At 40.3% G+C, this 24,987-nt stretch overlaps 1 protein-coding gene and 1 long non-coding RNA gene across 4 annotated transcripts in view; one reads left to right on the top strand and one right to left on the bottom strand.

Annotated features, from left to right (window-relative positions):
- LOC137235799 (axin-like) overlaps positions 1-24,987 on the top strand; it is a 647,628-nt gene that overhangs the window by 118,070 nt on the left and 504,571 nt on the right. The gene's annotated exons all lie outside the window — the stretch shown is intronic.
- LOC137235800 (uncharacterized) lies at positions 15,353-16,540 on the bottom strand. Its single transcript, XR_010948048.1, has 3 exons — positions 16,420-16,540; positions 15,657-15,845; positions 15,353-15,585 (listed from the first exon to the last, which is right to left on the bottom strand). It is a non-coding gene; the product is annotated as an uncharacterized lncRNA (long non-coding RNA).

Below are 24,987 nucleotides of genomic sequence, written 5' to 3'. Positions count from 1 at the left end.
TAACCGGCCCATTTTTTTGGACAAATATTAATTACACGTAAATGCATAGGTCTTTATTTAACAGATTCTTTGTTTTTTATTTTAGGTGCTTTAAGGAAAAAACATGAAATCACAAATAATGAGTTAACTTTTGTTTAAACTAACTAAATTTATTTATAATAATTAATGGCAAATTTGGCCGAAAATGTTTTTGCATTTGCAGATTTAATCCTCATTTTTGATAAAGTACGTCTTATATTGAAAAAAAAAAAATTAATTTGCTACAAAAATATAACATACATTTTTTTATATTGTCTTTAATGCTAATTTATTTTATTTCTAATTTTATTAAATATTCTTTTATTTCAACTTAGTTTATTATTATTTAAATGGAACTTGACTGAATCGGAAAATTTCACGTTCTATATTAAACGAAAAAAAAACGTCCCAAAAACTTTTTTGATTTTAGGTCAAAACGGCAACAGGCATCATACCGGACGTATTGCATAGGTAGTATATTACCCACTATATGTATTAGGTTAGGTTAGGTTGAACTGGTCGGTCCATGAGGACTTCACATAGACTGATTGAGTCCGTAGTGTTACCAGGAGTTTGTTCTAACGACCAAACTGAAAAACCCTATCAAAAACCAGGACCTATGTTATAAAATAACTCCGTCCTCTTGGCAAATACTAGAAGCTTCCTAGGACTTAAGCCACTTGCTGCTTCTAGATCTGACAGCTGTATCACTTCTAATAGCTGGAGTCTTAGCCTGGCAAGTGCAGGGCACGAGCACAGAACGTGCTCGATCGTTTCCTCCTCCAACCCGCATTTCCTACATCTGCTATCACTGACCAAACCTAATTTAAAGGCATGTGACGCCAGAAGGCAGTTTCCAATCAGAATACCCGTCATGAGTCTACAGTCCTCTCTTTTTAATGATAGAAGCAACTGTGTTAGTCTAAGGTTGTAAGACCTACACATAATCTTCGACACTTTACAGCCCCGCGCTTGAACCCACGCCTTTCCCGCTTGGTCGATCATGTGCACCTCTCGCCTTTGCTTAATCTCGCCCAATCTAATTGGGACGCCTACGGAGCAAGGTTCAAAGCATGCGCCCTTTTTAGCTAGTTGGTCCGCCTTTTCATTCCCATCTATTCCCATATGCCCTGGGACCCAATATAGATGTAAGCTTCTCCCTGTCCCGATTTTCTCCAGAGACTGCTTACACTCTAACATGCATTTAGATGCTGTGCTATGCGAGATTATTGCCTTAATTGCTGCCTGACTCTCAATATAAAAGTTAACACGGTTGCAGCTTAAGCTATTCTCTTCCAGGGTTTCTACTGCTTTGGTTACGGCTAATATTTCTGCTTGGAAAACGCTACAGTAATCCTGCAGCCTGTAGGATCTACTTATTTCCGGATCAGCGCAGTATACCGCAGACCCTACTCCTTCCACTACTTTGGAACAATCGGTGTACACATGTATCGTCTCGTTCGCCATTTACGCACCCTTGCGCCACCGCAAGCTCGCGATGTTGTCGCACGCTATCATCTTCACACCATTATACCATCCCCCCGAAACAAAGGTTGGAAGGGGCTTACTTGGTTGTTCCCGCATCATCTTAAGCGTTATGCTAATAAGCTCCCTTCAAGCAAAGAGTCAGCGCATACGCGCCTTGGCAGCCACGCTACTGTTGGCAGCCATAATTTCGAAATAGTAAAAGACTTCGTTTATTTGGGAACCAGCATCAACACTAGCAACAACATCAGCACTGAAATCCAGCGAAGTATCAATCTTGCCAATAAATGCTACTTTGGACTAGGTAGGGAATTTAAAAGTAAAGTCCTCTCTCGGCGACCGAAAATCATACTCTTCAAGTCACTTATCGTACCCGTCCTGCTATATGGGGCAGAAGCATGAACCCAGACAACAGCAGATGAAGCGGCTTTGGGAGTGTTCGAGAGAAAAGTTCTTCGAAAGATTTATGGACCTCTACGCGTTGGCGATGGCGAGTACCGAAGAAGATTTAATGATGTGCTGTACGAGCTGTACGCAGACAACAACATAGTCCAGCGAATTAAAACGCAGCGGCTGCGCTGGCTAGGCCATGTTATGCGAATGAAAGATGATGCTCCAGCCAAGAAAGTGTTTCTATCGGAACCCGCCTTTGGAAAACGATTTAAACTCCCTTGGTGTGACCAATTGGCGCCGGTTGGCGGAGCGAAGGAGCGACTGGCGCGCCTTGTTGGACGGCCATAACCGTGTAGATGGTTAAGCGCCAATTAAGTAAGTAAGTAAGTAATAAGCTCCCTTTCCACAGATCTGCACCTTTCAGTAGTCATTTGTCCGAAAGAACTGCTACGATCAACCAGCGCCACAGTCAGTGACTGCTTTTCCACATCACTCATCTTATCGGGAAAAGCAGGAGTCTTAGTGTTATCTCCATTTGGCACCTCCGAGAAAGCCGGAGTCTTAGCTTTAGCTCCCTTTAGCGCCACCGAGAAAGCCGGAGTCTTAGCGTTATCTCCCTTTGGCTTATCTCCTACTTCCGTAGTTGGAACTTCCCTCTGACTCGCAGCTTTCGAGGTAGTTGCTACCTCGCTATTGGAGCCCATCTGTCATACAGCTGTGGGCCTACTTGCATTGCCTATGCGACTGCCCTGCCTTGCGGCTCTAGGACTGGGTCCTCACTATATGTATTATTAGGCTAACTTTGTTGGATTATATGCCCATTAATCGGATGCTTAGATCCCATAACCCTAATTTGTGTATGTCGCTTAAAGTTATGAAATTAATTTTATTTTAGTAAATATGTTTGCGTGAATAATTTCAATGTTTATGTTTGTTTTTCTTTTCTTTCTAATTCATTTTGCTTTATTATATCTTAGTATTATATCGTTCACAGACGATATTTTATGGTAGATATGGTCATATATATTCATGAAATGGAGTGTTTACAAATTAATTACGTACATAGATCTCAATGGGAATCCCAACATTAAATATCCGAACATTAGAATCTTCATATTTCCACAATGATAACATTAAAACCCGGAAAAAAGTCTAAGTGCACTTATTGAGTTTTTATATGGAACTGTTTATTCACTTCACTTAATTTTTTCACACTTTACTTTATTTTTTTTTATTCATTTAAATTTTTTTTAGTAAACTCGCCTTCTTTCTCATTGCATAATTTTTTATATTTTTATTTTATTTTTTATGAAGGTATCCTCTATTCTATTCGAAATTTTCGTTTTGTGTCACACTTGCATATTACATATTGTAAAATTGATTCATTCAGTCACGCAAATGTCAAACTTTCGTTAGAATCATAAACACTACTGACAGAATCGCAATTATTCAAAACTGCGATATAAAAACGGAAAATCTTAATGAGTACGTACTAATCACCTACCTACCTACCTAATAAAAAATTTCCCCAATTTGCTAGTAAACAACTAAATTCACTATGCTCAGAATACATAGATATATTCGCATTAGAAACAGAACCCATTACAGCCAACAATTTCTACAAGCAAAAATTACATATAAAAGATGATAACCCTGTCTACATTAAAAATTACAGATTGCCGCAAGCATACAAAAATGAAATAAACACACAAGTAAACAAGTTACTTAAAGATGACATTATAGAGCCCTCAATGTCCGAATACAATAGCCCAATCCTATTAGTTTCAAAGAAATCGTTACCCGGTAATAAATACAACAGATGGAGACTAGTCATTGACTACAGACAAGTAAATAAAAACTAACTGCAGATAAATTCCCTCTCCCAAGAATTGATGACATTTTGGATCAATTAGGAAGGGCAAAATATTTTTCATGTTTAGATCTGATGTCAGGCTTTCATCAAATAGAACTAGACACAAATTCTAGAGACTTTACTTCATTTACAGCAGATACTGGCACTTAACATTTCAAACGACTTCCCTATGGCTTGAAAGTAGCACCAAACTCATTCCATTGATGACCTTAGCATTCGCAGATCTGAAACCCGCACAAGCATTTTTATATATGGATGTCCTAGTAGTATTAGGATGCTCCGAAAAGCATATGATGACAAATTTACGGGATGTATTCTCAGATAAATTCCCATTCCCAAGAATTGATGACATTTTGGATCAATTAGGAAGGGCAAAATACTTTTCATGTTTAGATCTGATGTCAGGCTTTCATCAAATAGAACTAGACCCAAATTCTAGAGACTTCATTTACAGCAGATAATGGCACTTACCATTTCAAACGACTTCCCTATGGCTTGAAAGTAGCACCAAACTCATTCCAAAGATTGATGATCTTAGCCTTCGCAGGTCTGAAACCCTCAAGCATTTTTATATATGAATGACCTAGTAGTATTAGGATGCTCCGAAAAGCATATGATGACAAATTTACGGGATGTATTCTCAACCTGCAGAAAATATAATTTAAAATTGCACCCTGATAAATGCTTATTCTTTAGTCAAGAGGTTACTTATATGGGACATCAATGCACTAGCAAAGGAATCTTCCCGAACCAAATAAATTTGAAATTGTTCAGAACTACCCAACACCCAAAACAGCTGATGAAGTCAAAGGATTGGTTGCTTTCTGCAACTACTATAGAAGATTTGTACCAAATTTCGCAGAATATTCAAGAATATTAACTAAACTCTGTAAAAAGAATGTCTCCTTCGACTGGACAGAAGAATGTCAACAAGTAAGGAAGGCTAAGTTCGGGTGTAACCGAACATTACATACTCAGCTGAGAGCTATGAAGACAAAATAAGGGAAAATCACCAAGGAAAATGAACCTAGGGTAACCCTTGAATGTGTTTGTATGACATGTGTATCAAATGGAAGGTATTAAAGAGTATTTTAAGAGGAAGTGGGCCATAGTTCTATAGGTGGACGCCATTTAGGGATATCGCCATAAAGGTGGACCAGGGGAGACTCTAGAATTTGTTTGTACGATATGGGTATCAAATGAAAGATGCTAATGAGAATTTTAAAAGGGAGTGGGCCTTAGTTCTATAGGTGGACGCCTTTTCGAGATATCGCCATAAAGGTGGGCCAGGGGTGACTCTAGAATTTGTTTGTACGATATGGGTATCAAATGAAAGGTGTTAATAAGTATTTTAAAAGGCACGGCTTGAGCGTATAGCTGACTATATTCACTGTTGCTTGTAAAGCGTTTGGAATGATTCTGTGAATTAGTAATAAGTGATGTCGTAATTGAACCGCAGGGCGGGGCGATCTCAGTTTCAACTAAAGCTGGCGTTGCTGCAATTTGTAATTTCACAGCCATGTTTAGACAATGCATGATAGCGGAAGGCTTGTTGTAGGTGCATTGCTGGGCAGACATTACTTCTTTGAGTAAGAGCTGGTTTTTGCAATGGAATAATTTTGGTATGAGCATCATTGTACTACGAGCAACTCTATTGGGTATTTCTGGCATGCCGGCTTCCGATAAAATTGCCTTTGTTGGAGATGTGGGGAAGGCACGAAGACTTCTTTTAACTGCCATGTTGTAAAGTGCTTCTAAAAGCCGTATGAGGCTTTTCGCACAGTGACCGTAAGTTGCTAGGCCGTAATCGATTTTTGACAATAATAATGCTTTTATGACATTTAAAAGCATACATGTAAAATTCCAATTAGAATTAGTAATTGATGAAATTGGTTTATATTCTCTAATTCATTAAACAATTTGAAATAGTTCAACTAATTCCCATTAGATAATTTAAATTTTTTTTCTGATGGTAAATCTAATTGCAATTAGTTGCCATTAGCATAAAAAATTGGTTTACCTTTACAATTAGAAATCTAATTGACTTCTGCTAATGCAATTAGATATTCAATTAGCTCGAATTAGAATCAATTATTTATATTTATTTACATCATTATTCGTTCACTTCAATCATTCTTTGAAACAAATTTATCTTTATCAAAATAATTGATTCTAATTCGAGCTATTTGAATATCTAATTGCATTAGCAGAAGTCAATTGAATTTCTAATTGTAAAGGTAAACCAATTTTTTTTGATAATGGCAACTAATTGCAATTAGATTTACCATTAGAAAAAAATTTCAATTATCTAATGGGAATTAGTTGAACTATTTCTAATTGTTTAATGAATTAGAGAATTTCGCAAATGAAGGTTAATTAGCAATCGTTAGCATTATCTAATCATTACTTAACATCTATGTTTAGAACTGTATTAGGATGAGATAGACAATGCTTAGAAGATAAAAATTTAATTATATTCAATCTATTGCTTAAGCTTAAGTTTACATATTTACAGTGTTCTTTATAGGGGAGCGTTTTATCGAAAATTAAGCCAAGTATTTTAGTGTGTTAGAATGTGGGATTTGGTTGTTAGAAAAGGAAAGGGTGGGAAATGAACATTTATGTTTTTTACAGATGTGGAACGTTGAGCGTTTGTTAGTTGAAATATTGGCACCAGAAGTTTTAGGCCATTTTTTTATTTCGTTCAGGATTTGCAGGAAAAGGTTTTGGACTTTGTTCATATTTTTAATTTTTGTAAATATTAGGACATTGTCAGCCTAAACAAAATGTTGGACAAGAGGATGAGAATTTATTATATCGCTGATTTTGGTAAAGGCTAAATAGCGTTAGTATAGTGGGGATCCTTGAGGAATCCCATTATGTAAATTGACTATTTGGGAGTTGTGTCCATTTACGCAGACTGTAAATTTTCGGTTACATAGAAAAGGTTTTACTATGTTGAACATTTTGGTGGCAATTTTCCATCGTTTTAGTTCGCTAAGTACGATGTGAACCCCAATCCTATCAAATCCTTTTTCAAAGTCTAGACTTAAGACAGAAACATGGTTCCGTGTTGCGATCGCAGTTGAAGAGAAGTGTTCGAAAAAAAGAAGGGGATACATAATTCCTAGTCCTTTTTGAAAGCCAAATTGGTGAGGCGAAATAAGTTTATTGGTTTTGGCGTACCACATAAGACGGACCGCAATCATCTTTTCTAGTATTTTGGACATACAGGGTAGGAGAGATATGGGTCGATAGTTGCTAATGTAGGTATTGGGTTTGGTGGGTTTGGGAACGGGGATGATTGTGGCCACCTTCCACTCTTGGGGATATATTCCAGTGTTAAATATTTTGTTGTATAGGTTCAGGAGTCTGGTTTTTAAGGTGATGGAAATATTTTTTAAGATAGGGTAGGATATTTTATCCGCGCCTTGGGGTTTTCCTTTCAAGGTGGATATTGTGCAGTCTAGTTCGTTTAGTGTGAGCTCAGCTTCAATTATATGGGCTGAAGGTGTGGGTGACGAGTTTATATATATTTTCGGCAATGATTGCGTTCCTTGAATTGATGAAGCTTGAATGGAAATTGGAGTAAGCAGACCAAGTATCAGCAAACTTTTGGGATATGTCTTGAGGGGAAGAGAGAGGGCCTTCTTCAGTGTGTATGTGGAAAATAGAAGTCCGTTGGTTTGATCCTGTAAGTGTCTTTATATCTGTTTAAGCGACTTACGTCGTTTAAAGTCTTCGCGTGACTTGCGCTCATGCACCCATGCATCCCTGCAAAAAATTCCTTTACAAGCATCCCTGCTGTAATTGGAACTTCGAATGCGACATTGGAATTGCTTCCAGTGTTGCATAGTATATAGTATATTGTCACTTAATTTTCGATCTCTTTCATCAATTACCATCGTCGAGGACACATCATAGTCAACGAAGTATTATTTGAGCAAATCACCGCCGTCACATCAAGACGACCAGGATTAAGAGGATACATCTTCAGCACACCTAAGCCAGCGTGATAAGTATCTCACATCAATCTATACATTTTGTACATTTTTTCCAAAATCCCAAAACACCCGGTTCCATTCCTGTGAATTCGATATATATACCTACATATGTGCATAGGTTCGCTCATGCACATATATAGCTATATACAGCAACATAAATCATCGTTTATATTTTTTTCCATTTACCTAAATTGTTACCAATTTCATGAATTCGAACATTTTCTTAAGTCGATAGTTACCTAGTTTAACATTCATAATTGAAGTTTACTTACTTACTTAATTGGCGCTTAACCGTCTAAACGGTTATGGCCGTCCAACAAGGCGCGCCAGTCGCTCCTTCGCTCCGCCAACCGGCGCCAATTGGTCACACCAAGGGAGTTTAAATCGTTTTCCACCTGGTCCTTCCAACGGAGTGGGGGCCGCCCTCTACCTCTGCTTCCATAGGCGGGTTCCGATAGAAACACTTTCTTGGCCGGAGCATCATCTTTCATTCGCATAACATGGCCTAGCCAGCGCAGCCGCTGCGTTTTAATTCGCTGGAGTATGTTGATGTCTGCGTATAGCTCGTACAGCTCATCATTAAATCTTCTTCGGTACTCGCCATCGCCAACGCGTAGAGGTCCATAAATATTTCGAAGAACTTTTCTCTCGAACACTCCCAAAGCCGCTTCATCTGCTGTTGTCATGGTCCATGCTTCTGCCCCATATAGCAGGACGGGTACGATAAGTGACTTGTAGAGTATGATTTTCGTTCGCCGAGAGAGGACTTTACTTTTCAATTGCCTACTTAGTCCAAAGTAGCATTTATTGGCAAGATTGATTCTTCGCTGGATTTCAGTGCTGATGTTGTTGCTAGTGTTGATGCTGGTTCCCAAATAAACGAAGTCTTTTACTATTTCGAAATTATGGCTGCCAACAGTAGCGTGGTTGCCAAGGCACATATGCGCTGACTCTTTGCTCGATGACAGCAGGTACTTCGTTTTGTCCTCATTCACCATCAAACCCATCTTTACCGCTTCTTTTTCCAGCTTGGAGTAAGCAGAACTAACAGCGCGGGTGTTTAGGCCGATGATATCAATGTCATCAGCATATGCCAGTAATTGCACGCTTTTATAGTATATTGTTCCAGTGCGGCTAAGTTCTGCAGCTAGTATAATTTTCTCCAGCATCAAATTAAAGAAATCGCACGATAGGTGGTCACCCTGTCTGAAACCTCGTTTAGTTTCGAACGGCTCGGAGAGGTCCTTCCCAATTCTGACTGAGCTGATGGTGTTGCTCAACGTCATTTTGCACAGCCGTATAAGTTTTGCGGGGAAACCAAATTCAGACATAGCGGCATATAGGCAGCTCCTTTTCGTGCTGTCGAAGGCGGCTTTAAAGTCGACGAAGAGGTGATGTGTGTCGATTCTCTTTTCACGGGTTTTTTCCAAGATTTGGCGCATTGTGAAAATCTGGTCGATGGTAGTTTTACCAGGTCTGAAGCCGCACTGATAAGGTCCAATCAGCCGGTTCACGGTGGGCTTCAATCTTTAGCACAATACACTTGAAAGGACCTTATATGCGATATTAAGAAGGCTGATTCCACGATAGTTGGTGCATTTTGCAGTATCCCCCTTCTTGTGGACTGGGCAAATAACACTTAGATTCCAACCGTCGGGCATGCTTTCGTCCGCCCATATTTTGCTAAGAAGCTGCTGCATGCGCCTTACCAACTCCTCGCCGCCGAACTTGAATAGCTCCGCAGGCAATCCATCAGCGCCCACGGCCTTGTTGTTTTTCAATCTGGTTATTGCCATTCTAACTTCGTCATAATCGGGCGGGGGGACATATATTCCATCATCATCGATTGCGGGATCGGGTTCTTCATCTCTGCGCGGTGAATTGCTGCCTCCATTTAGGAGAGCAGAGAAGTGTTCCCTCCATAATCTAAGCACTCTCTGGACATCAGTTACAAGGTCGCCGTTTTCATTCCTACAGGAGTTTGCCCCGGTCTTAAAACCTTCCGTCTGTCGCCGTGTTTTTTGGTAGAATTCTCGGGCGTTATTCCTGGTGGCTAGCAGCTCAAGCTCCTCGCACTCACGCCTTTCTGCTTCTGCTTTTTTCTTCCTGAAAAGGCGTCTTGCTTCCCTTTTCAACTCACGATAGCGTTCACACACTCCTCTTGTCGCGCTCGCTTTTAACGTAGCCCTGTAGGCAGCGTCTTTTCTTTCGGTTGCAACGCGGCATTCTTCATCATACCAGTTGTTTTTTCGTGGCCGCCGGTAACCAATTTTTTCCTCGGCGGCAGTATGAAGTGCTTTGGAGATATGCTCCCACTGCTCCTGTATTCCTTCAGGATGAGTTGTGCCCTCAGAGAGCAGGTGTGAGAGTCGAGTTGCGAAATCATTGGCAGTCTGTTGTGATTGAAGCTTTTCGACGTCTAGCTTTCCTTGTGTTTTTGTTCCTTGGTTTTAGCCGCGTTGAGGCGGGTGCGTATTCTGGCTGCAACGAGATAATGGTCCGAATCGATGTTAGGTCCTCGGATCGTTCGCACATCTAAAACACTGGAGGCATGCCGTCCGTCTATCACAACGTGATCGATCTGATTGCGAGTATTTCGATCAGGAGACAGCCATGTAGCTTGATGTATCTTTTTATGCATGAACCTCGTGCTTGATATGACCATGTTTCGAGCACCGGCAAAGTCAATCAGCCTCAGTCCGTTAAGGGAAGTTTCATTGTGTAGGCTGAACTTTCCGACTGTAGGGCCAAAAACACCTTCTTTGCCCACCCTGGCGTTAAAGTCGCCAAGCACGACTTTTATATCATGACGGGGACAGCGCTCGTATGTGCGTTCTAATTGTTCATAAAAAGTGTCTTTCACCTCATCGTCTTTCACCTCTGTCGGCGCATGGGCGCAGATGAATGATATATTAAAAAATTTTGCTTTTATTCGAATAGCGGCGAGACGCTCGTCCACAGGCGTGAACGCCAGCACTTGGCGACAAAGTCTCTCTCCCACCACGAATCCGACGCCGAAACTGCGCTTATTCGCATGGCCACTCCAATATATGTCAAAATTTTTTATCTTCTTTCTTCCTTGCTTCGTCCAACGCATTTCTTGGATGGCGGTGATGTCAGATTTTGCTTTGACGAGGACATCAACCAGCCGGGCATCTGCACCAATCCCATTCAGGGAGCGGACGTTCCAGGTGCATGCCCTCAATTCATTGTCCTTCAAACGTTTGCCATGGTCGTCATCAATAGAGAGTGTATTTATCCGAGGCTTGTTGTTATATTTCATTGGAGTATGGTTTTATGTGGCGGGTCCCAAGCCCAGCGCACAACCCGCTCAGCGGGGGTGAAAATATTACTTGGCACGTTTATATAGCGAGCCGCTTGCTCCAAGACAGACGCCCGCTTGCAGCCGCACCTAGAGGTGTTCAGACGCTGCCGATGAAATCTCCCCCGGCTAGCCCTTAAACCGATTATGTCAGAGTGGCCTAGCCAGGTTGTCGCCTTCTCACATTAGCTCACCGCTAAACGGGTGTTTAGCGCCTACCCAGAGGATACTTGGCCGAAAGCGACCGGCAGTAGTGAGCTGCTTGAACCGCATGCAAAAGAATCGCTCTGGCCATTCCCAGGTGAATGGCGGTCAGAAGCTTTCCCCACTTTCGTGGACTTCTACACACGGCCCACCCCCCCCATAAGTTGTTATTGTTAATAAAAACCCTGAATTAATTGAAAGGAAGTTGTACCCATCAATTCGGAATACATACCCTACGTGAGTATAATTCCCAATTTGCATTCAGGCACACCCCTAGTGTTCAGCATGGTCCTTCGAGCCGGATATGAATGGCAACACCGCATGTTCGAATTCATGGAAAATAATACAATTTCCAACACTACCCAACTTTGACTTTGACAATTGTCAAAATCTCTTCCTCTTTTCTTTTCAATTGGCAGCCATCGCGGGAAGCAGCAGCAGAAAAAACTAAAACCAAAAAGTGAACTAAAATCTGCAATTTAAACAGTGCATGTAAAAAAGTAAATCTAACAAAAAGTTTTAAATTGAAGTAAAAATTAAAGTTGTTAAGTAAAGCAACTAAAATTTTAAAGTAATACAAAAAAAAAAGAACACAATAGAAATAAAGCTGCGCTGCCCAACGAGGGAATACCATAAAGGCGCCACCGCAAGAATCTGCTGCGTCCAACGGGGGAGCACCTAAAATAAAAGGGAAAATCCAAGGAAAAGGCGTTTCTGGAGCACCTACGCCCAACGAGGGATCTTTTTGAAATTATGCCCCAAAGCACGTAAGTATTTGCAAATTTACTGTGATAAAGAAAGTGCGAATTTTCAGTTACCGTTTTTCAAACGTATGTATGCAGGTTCACCGAATAACGGAAAGAAACATACATATATACATATTTTCGCCAGCGTCACTCGCTGGGTACACATTTTTCAAATTCCCACCTTTGGTAGCGAAACACGCTGCTTGCGCCAGCGTTAAGCCCACCATATAGCTAGCTTGCGTTGACACGTATAAAAAATCAACCCCTTAGTTAGGCCTCAGTTTTCACCTACAAACCCCTTACTTTTGCATAACCTTCAACTAAAGTAAGTTTGCGTCGGCGCAACAAATTATTTTATCATCAAATTAACATATACACAGTGAGAAATCGGAAAATTAAGAAAAAATAACATCAGTACTGCGATTCACTAACTTCTATAACGATTTTCAGTATTGATATAATATCATAACGATAATTTTAACGAGTTTGCTATTCAGTAACTTATCTTTATTTATAACTCGTTATAGAACAATCAGCTGTTTCCTATAACGATTTGACAAGAGACTTATATCGTCGGTTTTGTTTTTCACGCTATAGGTGGTTAAGATAATTTATTAACAAAATTTATTAATATTTTGGTGTTTTCGTGTTTCAAACAATAAAAATAATGGCATTTGAGTTTGTAGCGAATAATTTAACGCAAAATGTAACAGCGTCGAGTGCATCAAGAATAGATACGCGCTTGCTCAGGGATATCGATGATCCTTTTGAGCTTGAGCATGCAGAATTCAAAAAACTGTACCGCGTATCTCCGGATATTGTGATGGGACTTGCTGATCGGCTACACGAAAATCTAAGAGGACAGAGGATCTCAGCAATATCGGAAGAGAAACAGGTAAAGCTACTAAAATCATTGAAAATTTGCAGTGTCCTTACTTACTAGATATCTTTGAAGGTTTTGTGTGCCTTACGTTTTTATGCCACTGGATGTTATCAACGGCCTGTAGGAGAGCAGTGGGGAATTTCGATGAGCCAGTCTTCCATCAGCCGATGTATCCATAGGGTGACTGATGCAATAAATGAGAAAGTGCTTTTCGACGAAATCAAGTTTCCTATGACGCAGGAAGAACGACAAGCTGCCAAAGAGGTATTTTCGTCAGCACCTGCGCCCTTCGTTGGAGGAACGATAGGAGCGATTGACTGTACGCACGTTTCCATTTTAGCTCCAAAAGTTCATGAGGAAGCGTACGTTAATCATCATGGATATCATTCCATAAATGTGCAAATGGTAGGTTAACTAATTTAACTACTTAATAATAAAGTGCATTGCTACATGATTTTTACATTTTTGTAGATATGTGACCCAAATTTAAATATTTTAAATGTGAATGCCAAGTTTCCGGGAGCACGTCATGACGCATATATTTGGAGTAGTTGTGCAGCTCGGCGAGCAATGCAGAGAGCCCATGAAAATGGGAGTCGTCATATGTTTTTAATAGGTAATATCTATTGATTGTTCTTATTATTTTTCATAATTTGAAATATGCAACTTTCAGGTGATTCTGGGTACCCATTAGAGCCGTGGCTTATGACACCACTACCGAACCAGCCTGAGGGTACTCCCAAGTTTCGATATAACGAGGCTTTATGCAAAGCTCGAAATCCCATCGAGAGACTCTTTGGTGTTTTGAAAGGAACTTGGAGATGTCTTTCACGGCAAAGAGTTCTTTTGTATGAACCGGGCTTCGCCGGGAAAATTGTAAATGCTTGCTCAACATTACACAATATTCGCTTGCGTGAGCAGAGCTTTGAGATTGATGACATCGACCCAATTTTGGTGGAACATGCTGTGACCAACTCAGAAGAAACCTTTAACTCGATATCTTCAGCTGGAAAACGGGTCCAAGAGAGACTCATAGCAAATGTTTTCTCCTGAACAATACTTATATTTTTTTTTTAATTTTTGAAATTTTCACCAAGTTTTGCTGAAGCCAAATTATGTTCGATTTTTTTAAAAGTTTTGCGTTCGAAACTTTGTATAAAAAAATTCACGAGGTCCGCTGGAAAAAATTCCCAAATATCAGAAAGCCATTCAAGTGGATTAAGTTAAGACATTATTGTATAAAAATTTAATAAGCCACAAAACTGCATACTCAGAAAAATTCTAAAAACTCTCAGCAAAAAGTGGTAAGTTTTCATTCACATTGTTAGTGTTACATCGTGATATATACTTGGAAAAAGAATATCGAAAATAGTTTCAGAAAAACTTGGTGAAACTCCAAAAACCCTGTGACGAAGACTGATGTCCATGAGTATTTGCGCAAAATTAATTTTTCTCCTCTAACACAAGTTTATATTCTATATTTTTTATTAATTCCTGGACGTTTTTTATTTGTATAAAACCTTAAAAATTAAGTCATAAAAACGAGAAAACATAAGATAAAAATTCAGTACAATACATATCACATGTTTTTTTTTATTAAATATACACGTATGTATATATTTAAAAGTTAACACGAAGCTCTAGAAAATTAATCGAACTTCAAAAAAATGTCATCAACATTTTTAACTTTTTATTCAGAATTGTTAGAAAATGTAGTTTTGTATCTCATTCAATTTTAGGCAAGGAAGTGCAAGTTTCATGACCGTAAACATTTCCGTTGATTTTTTAGAAACTTTTTTGCTAAGGGTGTTGCGTATTTTCTTCCATATAACAGATGAACAAAATGTACTTTTCAGGGGAAAAAATTAGCAACACCCTTAGCAAAAAAGTTTCTAAAAAATCAAAGGAAATGTTTACGGTCATGAAACTTGCACTTCCTTACCTAAAATTGAATGAGCTACAAAACTACATTTTCTAACAATTCTGAATAAAAAGTTAAAAATGTTGATGACATTTTTTTGAAGTTCGATTAATTTTCTAGAGCGAGTTAAAAAAAGAGAGTTAAAAAAAAAATCAAAACTAAGCTAAATACTAAAATACTAGTTTATAGCCTATCAGACAGCCGGTTAAACGCATCCGACCACTTTCCAATTTCTTTAACAATTGCAAACAATGCCTCGTTCTGCTTCGCTGCATTTCAATTAGCTTGGCCTCATTTTCCAATCGTTTGGTCTCATTTTCTGCCAGTATCTGTTGATATAGGGAGAAAAATGAAAAAAGTTTAATAAATAAATTTTTTATAATGAATTATTGTTTCTTACCCTGTGTGTTTGAGCCTGCACTTCAGCGATTTCTAAAAATCGCCGCGTTTTGTCGGCTTCTGCGTCAGAACGCTTACTTTTTAAGCCCCTACGTTGTGTTTGTGCGGGGGTAGCAGAAAATGCCCTAGACCCTCTCGAGTGATGAGCGGACGGTGTTGTAGCCATCCCACATTCAACAGCCTCCTCGTCATCATCAGCTTCTTGCTCCTTATTTTTCCTTTTTGAACCCCTGCGCAGTGTTTGGTCGGGGGTAGCGGACGGTGTTGCAGCAACTACACATTCTACAGTCGGAGTCACCGCCTCCTCGTCATCGTCCTCGGAAATCAAACGCAGCTCCTAATTATAATAAAAACAAACAAAATAATTCGGACACATATATGGAAATAAGTGTAAAACTATAACTTCACCTCTTCTTCTTCCATTGTATCCGGGCAATCGTGTGAGCCTTCAACATATTTTTCCCCAATTAAATTTAACACACGCATCTCCATTTCATTCGGCGCCGGGAGGGTAATTGGCCGATTGCCTGTTTGGGCTCTTTGCACATTTCGGTCCCGAACGCGGTTGCTCGTGCGGCCTTTTAAATCGCGCCACACCTACTTCCAAAGAAATAAAACACGAAATATAGACATATTTATGAATAAACATAAATATCTCCGGAAAAATCAAAGTTAAAAGTGAATTCTGATAACACGATAAGTCTAGGACAAACATCGGCTACAAATATTTCCTGACAGAAGTAAAATTTTTATTTTCCACCTTCGGATTATTGATACCGTGGTCAAAACGTGTCTTTTGATAGCTCTCGATATTTTTGGACGTTCCTAGACTTACCGGAATCACTAAATTCTTCGTTTGAATTTTCACACAATATTAACTTTTCACCGCAACACATTTATGTATGTTTTTGGGATTAGCGTACAAGTTAAATGTACATATACTATCCACACATATTTGTACATAAGAACCAAACACTAATATGCAAACAAATGGCCGAACGTAACTTTGTCAGCGCTTTCCGCTATTCACAATATTTAGTGGAATCCCGTTCTCACCATGCTATGATTATTCATAAATTGTCTCACAATTTGCGGTTCCATTTATGTATCACAAGCACTGGCTCCTCATGACGGTTTGTATGTTGCTATTTTTTACTAAAGAAGTACTTACCGTTTGCCATTGTTCTGTAGTTTTTGTAGCTCCTCCAATAGCGTTGAGCTTTTCTGTCAACTCTCTCCATTTCCTCAAGTACTCAATCCTTCCATGTTGACGCTGGAATTTTCCTGTTGCCAGTCCGTCGTTCTCAATGAGAAGGTCAACTAGTGCCCGTAACTGCTCCTGTGATGTCCGGTTTCGCTTAGCAGCAGCACTTGTGGACGCCATTATAAAATTCTAAAATAAAGAACAATAAATGTTTAAAATAAGGTTGTAATAACGTAATAATTAAAAATACTTTCCTTTAATATTACTTTTCTTTATATACACTGAACAAAGAAATTTGATTTCAGTTCCTATTATGGTGAATTCCACTTATAAAAAATCAATTATTAAACTGAAGAATCAAATTAGCGCGAACAAATAGTTTTTCTTTATTCCTCTTTGTGATTTTCGCACATTTTGACATTTCGAACGGCTGATGTGAGCAGAGATGCCACACTTTAACATTTTGAATAGATACGAAAAGTCAGCTGTTTGGACTCGTTATATATAAGTTACTGAATCGCACATTCGTTACAGCAAACCAAAAATTTGGCCGATATACATAACGACTTCCATAACGATATAAGTTAGTGAATCGCACTACAGTTAAAGCATTTATTGAAAGTTTTGCGCAATTTGGATGTGAGACTTGCTACTTGCGCCAGCGTTAAGGCCACCACATTCATTCGATGTACATACGTACATGAATCAATCAGTTTTCGTCCCAAAATTCCTTAGTATTTCCCAGTAAATTTCTCATTTAGTGAAAATTCTGGAATTTATAAAAGTTTGCGATTGCATATAATTACGTTATATGCAAGCATATCCGACATAACCTAAAGGGATTAAGTTAAAATTTGCTATCGAGAGTATACTTGTGGTTTTCAGTCGGAATACCTGGAGTATTTATAGATGAAGTAGAGAAATTACCAAATATTTTCGAACCCAGGAAATAATAGTGACGTCTGAAAATATACTTGCGGTCATACTTAGCCTTTCAGCCTGTTTCATTTTTGTTAGGGGTTACCTTGCGGTTGTAAAGCCAACACCTGAGCACACATCGAGTGCCTAATCCACATTAAATCTACATTGGCATCGGATCATCCGAAGGAACGATACACAGAATATTCAAGGACAGTGGGGCTTGGAAGCGCTGCTTGCGCCAGCAGAAGCTGCTCAATCAGCAAGCGATTTGTACCTTTACGACCGCAACACACCGTAGACTTTTGCAAAAGTTACTAAATTTTTTTTGGTTTCTCGTCACCAGCTAGGAGTAAAAAATATCAATATCCAGTATTTGAACTCGACCACCGTCAAATCTTGTTTATTGCTACAAATCCATCTAATTTATCGTTTAGCACACGTATATTTAGTAGTTAGATTGCTTTATATAACCACGTATATAAAATTCTGGCAAGCTACATCATTCTGACTAGCTAAAACATCTTTTCTGTCCACCCTATGCGGTCTATCTTTGGGTGTAACAAAAGTACCTAATATTTCAGTGCGTTCAAATAATTTTCTTTATTTTAAACGTTTTCGCCTCCGCGGTTGGCAGACTTCAAGTTTAATAAAGTCAAGAGTTTAAAGTTTTCAGTTAAAGTTTTTTCAAACGAGCGTCATCATGTCCACTGATTCACCAATCATGGCTGATTTCATTTTCGATTCAAACAATCTTGTGTTTTTCTGTACACAATTTGACAAAGAAGATCCCGAGGATCAGACGGACACCCTACTTGAAGTTAAACTTCAAGACCTTAACGCTCTTAGGGAAACCTTTCAAATCGCTTACCGAAAAGTGTGTCTGGCTGACGATAAAATTGTTCCGGCTGATTTTAAAGAAGAAGCAACTAAAAAATTTCAACTATGCACGGAGAGCTTCTACATTTGTAAGTCGCAGATCATGGATCGACTAAAAATCTTGCAAGGCAACACATCTAGTTTAGCCAATACCAATCGACTTTCCATGCCTTTGGTTGAAACTCCTGCTCCATGTATTAAAATCCCACCCTGTGACACACAGACCTTTTACGGTAGCTATGAAGAATGGCCCGCCTTCCGTGACATGTTCACAGCAGTATACCTAAATCACCCTAAGCTAACTCCAGCACAAAAACTGTATCACTTGCGGAACAAAACCAAAGGCAAGGCAGGTGCCATACTCAAGCAGTATAGTCTATCGGATGAAAATTTCTCTCTAGCTTGGGAGGCGTTAAGAGCGCGCTTTGAAAACAAACGAATTCTCATTGACAAACAGTTGAAAACCCTATTCAATCTCCCGTCTGCCAACTCAGAAAATAGCGAAGCTATCCAAAAAATTCAATGTACAATAAACGAATGTCTTTCCTGCCTCAAAACTCATGGGGTTTCGGTCTCCGACTGGGATCCCATTCTTGTCTACTTATGTTCCACCAAGCTACCTGACGAAACCCTATCTATGGGAACAGTCGCTTAAGACACGAAAAGACCTTCCCAAATGGTCCCAAATGGATGGGTTTCTAACTAGTCGCTATGAAGTGGTGGAACGTCTACACACAAACCACAAAAACCCGAAATTCAGTATCATCAAAACCCTCATCAAAAATTCAATTGTATCATTCGCAGGAAAAACTGTCCCTCAAATGCAAACTATGCGAGAAAAATCACTCCTTGAGATTCTGCACCGAGTTTAAAAAACTTAGTGTTCCTGATCGCATCAAGTTCATCGAACAAAACAGTTTCTGCTCCAACTCCTTGGCTTACAACCATCTCCTCACCGATTGCCACAGTGCATTCAAATGTTTCCATTGTAAGAAGTCCCATCATACCATGCTGCATCCGACTTCTACTCCTAAACCGGTTCCCAAGGGACCAGTTCAGAACCAAAACCCAAAATCAAAAAAACATGCAACCGCCTTGTTGCATACGGAAACATCAGAGGCCAAATCAAGTAAACCAAGACATCCTATTTTTGATATTACAGAAGGTAAGGATTGTCCTAAGCCTTCACCTGAAGCCGAATCCAATGTTCAAGCTAACTTTTCAACCAACAACGAAAAAACGTTGCTTCCAACCGCCCAGGTACAAATGGAACACTTGGGTCAGCTATATACGCTCCGAGCTCTATTCGATCAAGGATCTCAGAAAACCTTCATCTCTGAAAAGATTCAAAATCGGTTGCAGCTCCCTACCGATCGAGGTAACTTTTCCATTAGTAGTATGGGCAGCAAGATTGTCGAAAATTCAACGCGTGTCTGGAATCTTACCCTTGTCGCCAAACGGCATAACATTCGTATTAGCACCAAAGCGATTGTTCTCCACAAACTCACTAGCACGTTACCTACGTTCCAAATCAAAAAACCATCTGCCTCGCAAATTAAGGCTCTCGACCTCGCCGACCCCTTTTTCTTCACACCTTCTCAAATCGATCTCTTAATCGGTAGCGATTTAATACCAGAACTTTTACTTCCGGGTGTCAAACACAAAGTGCTTGATAGTCTTCTCGCACAAAATAACATATTCGGATGGTACTTAAGTGGGCCTTTAAAATCTACCGAATGCTCCGCATTCCACACCCATGACGTGGACGATTCCAACGAAAGTCTTAATTCACAACTTAAAAGATTTTGGGAGTTAGAAGAAGTATCGGAGAGGCACCCACCCTCCGAAGCAGATACCTTTTGTGAACATCTATATCGCAATACCACCTATAGGCAACCAGATGGACGATACGTCGTTAGATTACCTTTCAAATCAGATTTTCCATCGAGCCTCTCCCTTGGTCCATCGCGTTCCCAAGCAATGTCGCAAGCCATTCGCATGGAACACTCGCTTAATAAAAAACCAGAACTCCGAGATGATTATAATAAAGTTTTGGAGGAATATTTATCACTTGACCACATGAAACCAAGTACATCCAGGGAAATTCATAAAAATGATTGTTATTTTTCATACTACTTACCCCACCACTCTGTCGTAAAACCAGACAGTAAATCTACCAAAGTTCGGGTGGTTTTTAATGCTTCAAAGCCAACAGCATCGGGAGTTTCTCTTAACGACACACTTCACATAGGTCCTTCTTTACAATCAGATCTCATGCTTTTCATTTTAAATTTGCGATTGTACAAATACGAATTCAACGGCGATATTAAAAAAATGTACAGACAAATTCTATTGCATGAAGATGATCAACAGTTTCAAAGAATTCTCTTTCGCGGAGGAAACGAGGTCAAACTGTCAGACTTCGCACTAAAAACTGTAACCTTCGGAGTTAATTGCGCGCCATATCTGGCCATACGCACACTACACCAGTTAGCAACTGATTCCCAAACTTCCCATCCGTTGGCTAAGAGAATTCTCACCGAAGAGACCTATGTCGATGACATACTAACTGGGGGACACGACCTTCAAAGTTGTCTATTGGCTCAATCTGAACTCATTCAATGCCTTAATTCAGCTGGGTTTCCTTTAAAGAAAATAACTGCTAATCATTCTGAACTTCTACGTCGTATACCAACCGAAGACCTACTAGAGTCCGATTTTCTCAAGATTGATTCCTCAAGCTCCACCAAATCTCTCGGTATCCAGTGGAATGCTTTAAATGATTCCTTTTCATATTCCACGGAAATCATTCCAATAGCTACAGAGGCAACGAAAAGGCGAATCCTATCCTCGGTATCGAAACTTTTTGACCCCGCAGGGTGGCTATCGCCCATTATAATTCAAGCCAAAATACTGCTGCAGCAAATATGGTTAGAGGGAACTGGATGGGACGTAAAACCACAGTCGCTTCAAAAATGGAATCAGTTTATTTCGGATCTTCCCAGTATAGGAGAAATACAAAATCGCTAGGTGGACGGAATTCACACCAAGTCATAAAATTCAGATTCACGGATTTTGTGATGCCTCTGAAAAGGCATTTTGCGCATCCATCTATATAAGAACTGATAATAGTAATACCATAGCTTCACATCTTCTCTTCTCCAAAACTAAAGTAGCACCACTTCAAACCGTAAGCCTCCCACGCTTAGAGCTGTGTGGTGCCGTTTTTTTTATTTAAATGTATCAAAAATGTTACAAAGCAACTTCCTCTAGGAGATTCGGAAATCTTCTTATGGTCAGATTCTTCCATAGTACTTTCCTGGTTAGAAAAACCTCCTTGTACGTAGAAAGTATACGTAGCCAATCGCACTTCGCAAATCATTCAAAATGTCGGAAATATCAAATGGCGGCACATATCCACGAATCACAATCCTGCTGACCTGGGTACACGGGGTTGCCGTCCGCAAGACCTACTAAATAAATCACTCTGGTGGCATAGACCAACGTGGCTTTTGAAGCCACCAGAGCAATGGCCAACATCGCACCCAAAAAAGGTCGCTTCTCTCGAAGAACGCAAAGTAGAAGCCTTTCATTTCACGGAAACTGAATCAGACATTCTCGATCGTTTCTCTTCTTGGCCCAAAGCCTTGCGAGTTATAGCCTATATGTTTCGCTTCATCCATCGTATCAAACCAAATCCAATACAGTCCACTTCCGAACACGGTACGAAACAGTAGTCCTAACTCAAAAGGAAATTCGTTGGGTAAAAGTGCGACTTATAAAGCTCGCCCAAGAAAGACATTATCCCAAAGAGTATAGCAATCTAACTAATAAACAACCAATTTCCAAGAAAAGCTCACTGCTGACTTTGAACCCTCTCTTAGATCAAGATCAACTCCTTCGAGTAAACGGCCAGTTGGAAAATTCCTTTATCCCCGATCGCGAAAAGCACCCAATCATCATTCCGGAAGCTTCACGGCTCTGTTACCTGTTCCTCCAGTTTTTGCACAACTTATTGATGCATGCCGAACACCAATTGATGATCAGGACCGCGAGGCAGGAATATTTTATACCCAGACTTAAGTCAAAAGTGAAAAGTTGCATACGTAGTTGTAAAACATGCACTATCTTTAAACAAAATTCACGTTCACAGATCATGGCTGCTCTACCACCAGAGCAATCCAACTTTTCCCTCCCATTTACCTATACCGGAATTGACTTTGCAGGTCCCTTCGATTTAAAATCATCCCCACTGCGAAACTCACCTGTTCTTAAAGGTTACGTCGGTGTGTTCGTCTGTTTTTCTACCAAGGCCATCCACCTAGAACCTTGCTCGGATCTCTCCACTAAAGCATTCCAAGCTACCTTCGCTAGATTCGTCGGAAGACGCGGCCTGCCCCAGTGTGTCTTTTCGGATAATGGGAAAAACTTCGTCGGTGCCAGTCGCGCATATCAACAAGATTTCAATCAGTTCATCAAAGAATCATCAGATGACGTCAGGGCCAAGTACTGTATACATGGCTTTGAATGGAGATTTCTACCTCCTAACGCTCCCCACATGGGCGGCCTCTGGGAGGTCGGCGTCAAGAGTTTCAAACTACATTTCAAGCGAGTTTCAGGAAGCCATAAATTCACCTTCGAAGAGCTTGCAACCGTCCTTGCGCGAATAGAAGCCGTCTTGAACTCTCGACCACTTTCACCCATGTCTAGCGATCCCCAAGAGCTTTTAGCCCTAACACCAGGTCATTTCTTAAGAGGCGGTCCTCTTCTTGCCACACCAGAACCCCGCATCGACAATTTGTCACTTCAAAACCGTTGGGAGAAACTTAAATTATTGCACCAACAATTCAGTCAGGGTTGGAAAGATGAGTATCTTAAGGAGTTACACGAAAGATATAAGTGGAAAGTTCCACAGAAAAATCTATTCATCGGGGAGTTTGTCGTTATTAAAAACGAACTACTTCCCCAAAACGAATGGCGATTAGGCCGCATCGAGAAAATCTATCAGGGGTCAGACGGGAACGTGCGAATAGCCGACATACGAACTCAACAGGGAATCATAACTAGACCTATCGTTAAACTTTGTCCGCTTCCTATTCAACCAGAGATACCTACGCAAAGCTGACAGCCACACCTATCATATCTATTTATACACCTAGCCATAAGTCTATCAAGATCTTTTACTAAATGTCATCTCATTTACAGGCACCGAGTTGACCGTCCCGGCCGAGGCGGGCTTTCACCACGTACCTCGCGTATCGTTTCTGGTCGCGGTAGCTCTGACTCCTCCAATCCGTCTCGCCCACGGCGAAACCTAGATGTACACCTCTGCCTTGTGTCCTACAGGTTCCATTCACTACGCTTTTGTAAGCAGTTCTGTGCACTGGAGTTGGAGGAGCGCTGGGAAACAGTACGCTATTTCAAGTACTGTCCGAACTGTTTGGCGCGTACGCATAGCCATGAGCGAGACTGTACCTCGGAGATAAAATGTAAGATGTGCAATCAATGGCATCACACCCTCTTGCATCGCCCCACCATTGCCGAAGAGGAAGCCGCTAAACAAGGTGTAGCAATCCCGGATCCACGACTGGTGATCCAACTAGACCGTGCCTTCTCGCTGGTCCAGAAAATGCGACTTACGTCGTTTAAAGTCTTCGCGTGACTTGCACTCATGCACCCATTCATCCCTGCAAAAAAATCCTTTACAAGCATCCCTGCTGTAATTGGAACTTCGAATGCGACATTGGAATTGCTTCCAGTGTTGCATAGTATATAGTCTATTGTCACTTAATTTTCGATCTCTTTCATCAACTACCATCGTCGAGGACACATCATAGTCAACGAAGTATTATTTGAACAAATTACCGCCGTCACATCAAGACGACCAGGATTAAGAGGATACATCTTCAGCGTCAGCACACCTAAGCCAACGTGATAAGTATCTCACATCAATCTATACATTTTGTACATTTTTTCCAAAATCCCAAAACTCCCAGTTCCATTCCTGTGAATTCGATATATATATACCTACATATGTGCATAGGTTCGCTCATGCACATATATAGTTATATACAGCAACATAAATCATCGTTTATATATTTTTCCATTTACCTAAATTGTTACCAATTTCATGAATTCGAACATTTTCTTAAGTCGATAGTTACCTAGTTTAACTTTCATCATTGAAGTTTAATTTACTTTAAATTTAATTCATTACATCTTCCTTTGTTAGTTCATAAGTTGTTATTGTTAATAAAAACCCTGAATTAATTGAAAGGAAGTTGTACCCATCAATTCGGAATACATACCCTGCGTGAGTATAATTCCCAATTTGCATTCAGGCACACCCCTAGTGTTCATCATGGTCCTTCGAGCCGGATATGAACCAGCGACCTATGGATACAGTCCACCATTGACCATGTGTGTGGTGTGCCATTGATTGCACATCTTACATTTTATCTCCGTGGTACAATCTCGCACATGGCTATGCGTACGCGCCAAACAGTTCGGACACTACTTGAAATAGCGTACTGTTTCCCAGCGCTCCTCCAACTCCAGTGCACAGAACTGCTTACAAAAGCGTAGTGAATGGAACCTGTAGGACACAAGGCAGAGGTGTACATCTAGGTTTCGCCGTGGGCGAGACGGATTGGAGGTGTCAGAGCTACCGCGACCAGAAACGATACGCGAGGTACGTGGTGAAAGCCCGCCTCGGCCGGGACGGTCAACTCGGTGCCT

Source organism: Eurosta solidaginis, unplaced genomic scaffold, assembly GCF_040869045.1.
Source record: "Eurosta solidaginis isolate ZX-2024a unplaced genomic scaffold, ASM4086904v1 ctg00001082.1, whole genome shotgun sequence".
NCBI classification, from domain to species: domain Eukaryota; kingdom Metazoa; phylum Arthropoda; class Insecta; order Diptera; family Tephritidae; genus Eurosta; species Eurosta solidaginis.
Note: the sequence above shows the minus strand (reverse complement) of the source record. Positions and strands in the feature narration are given on the sequence as shown.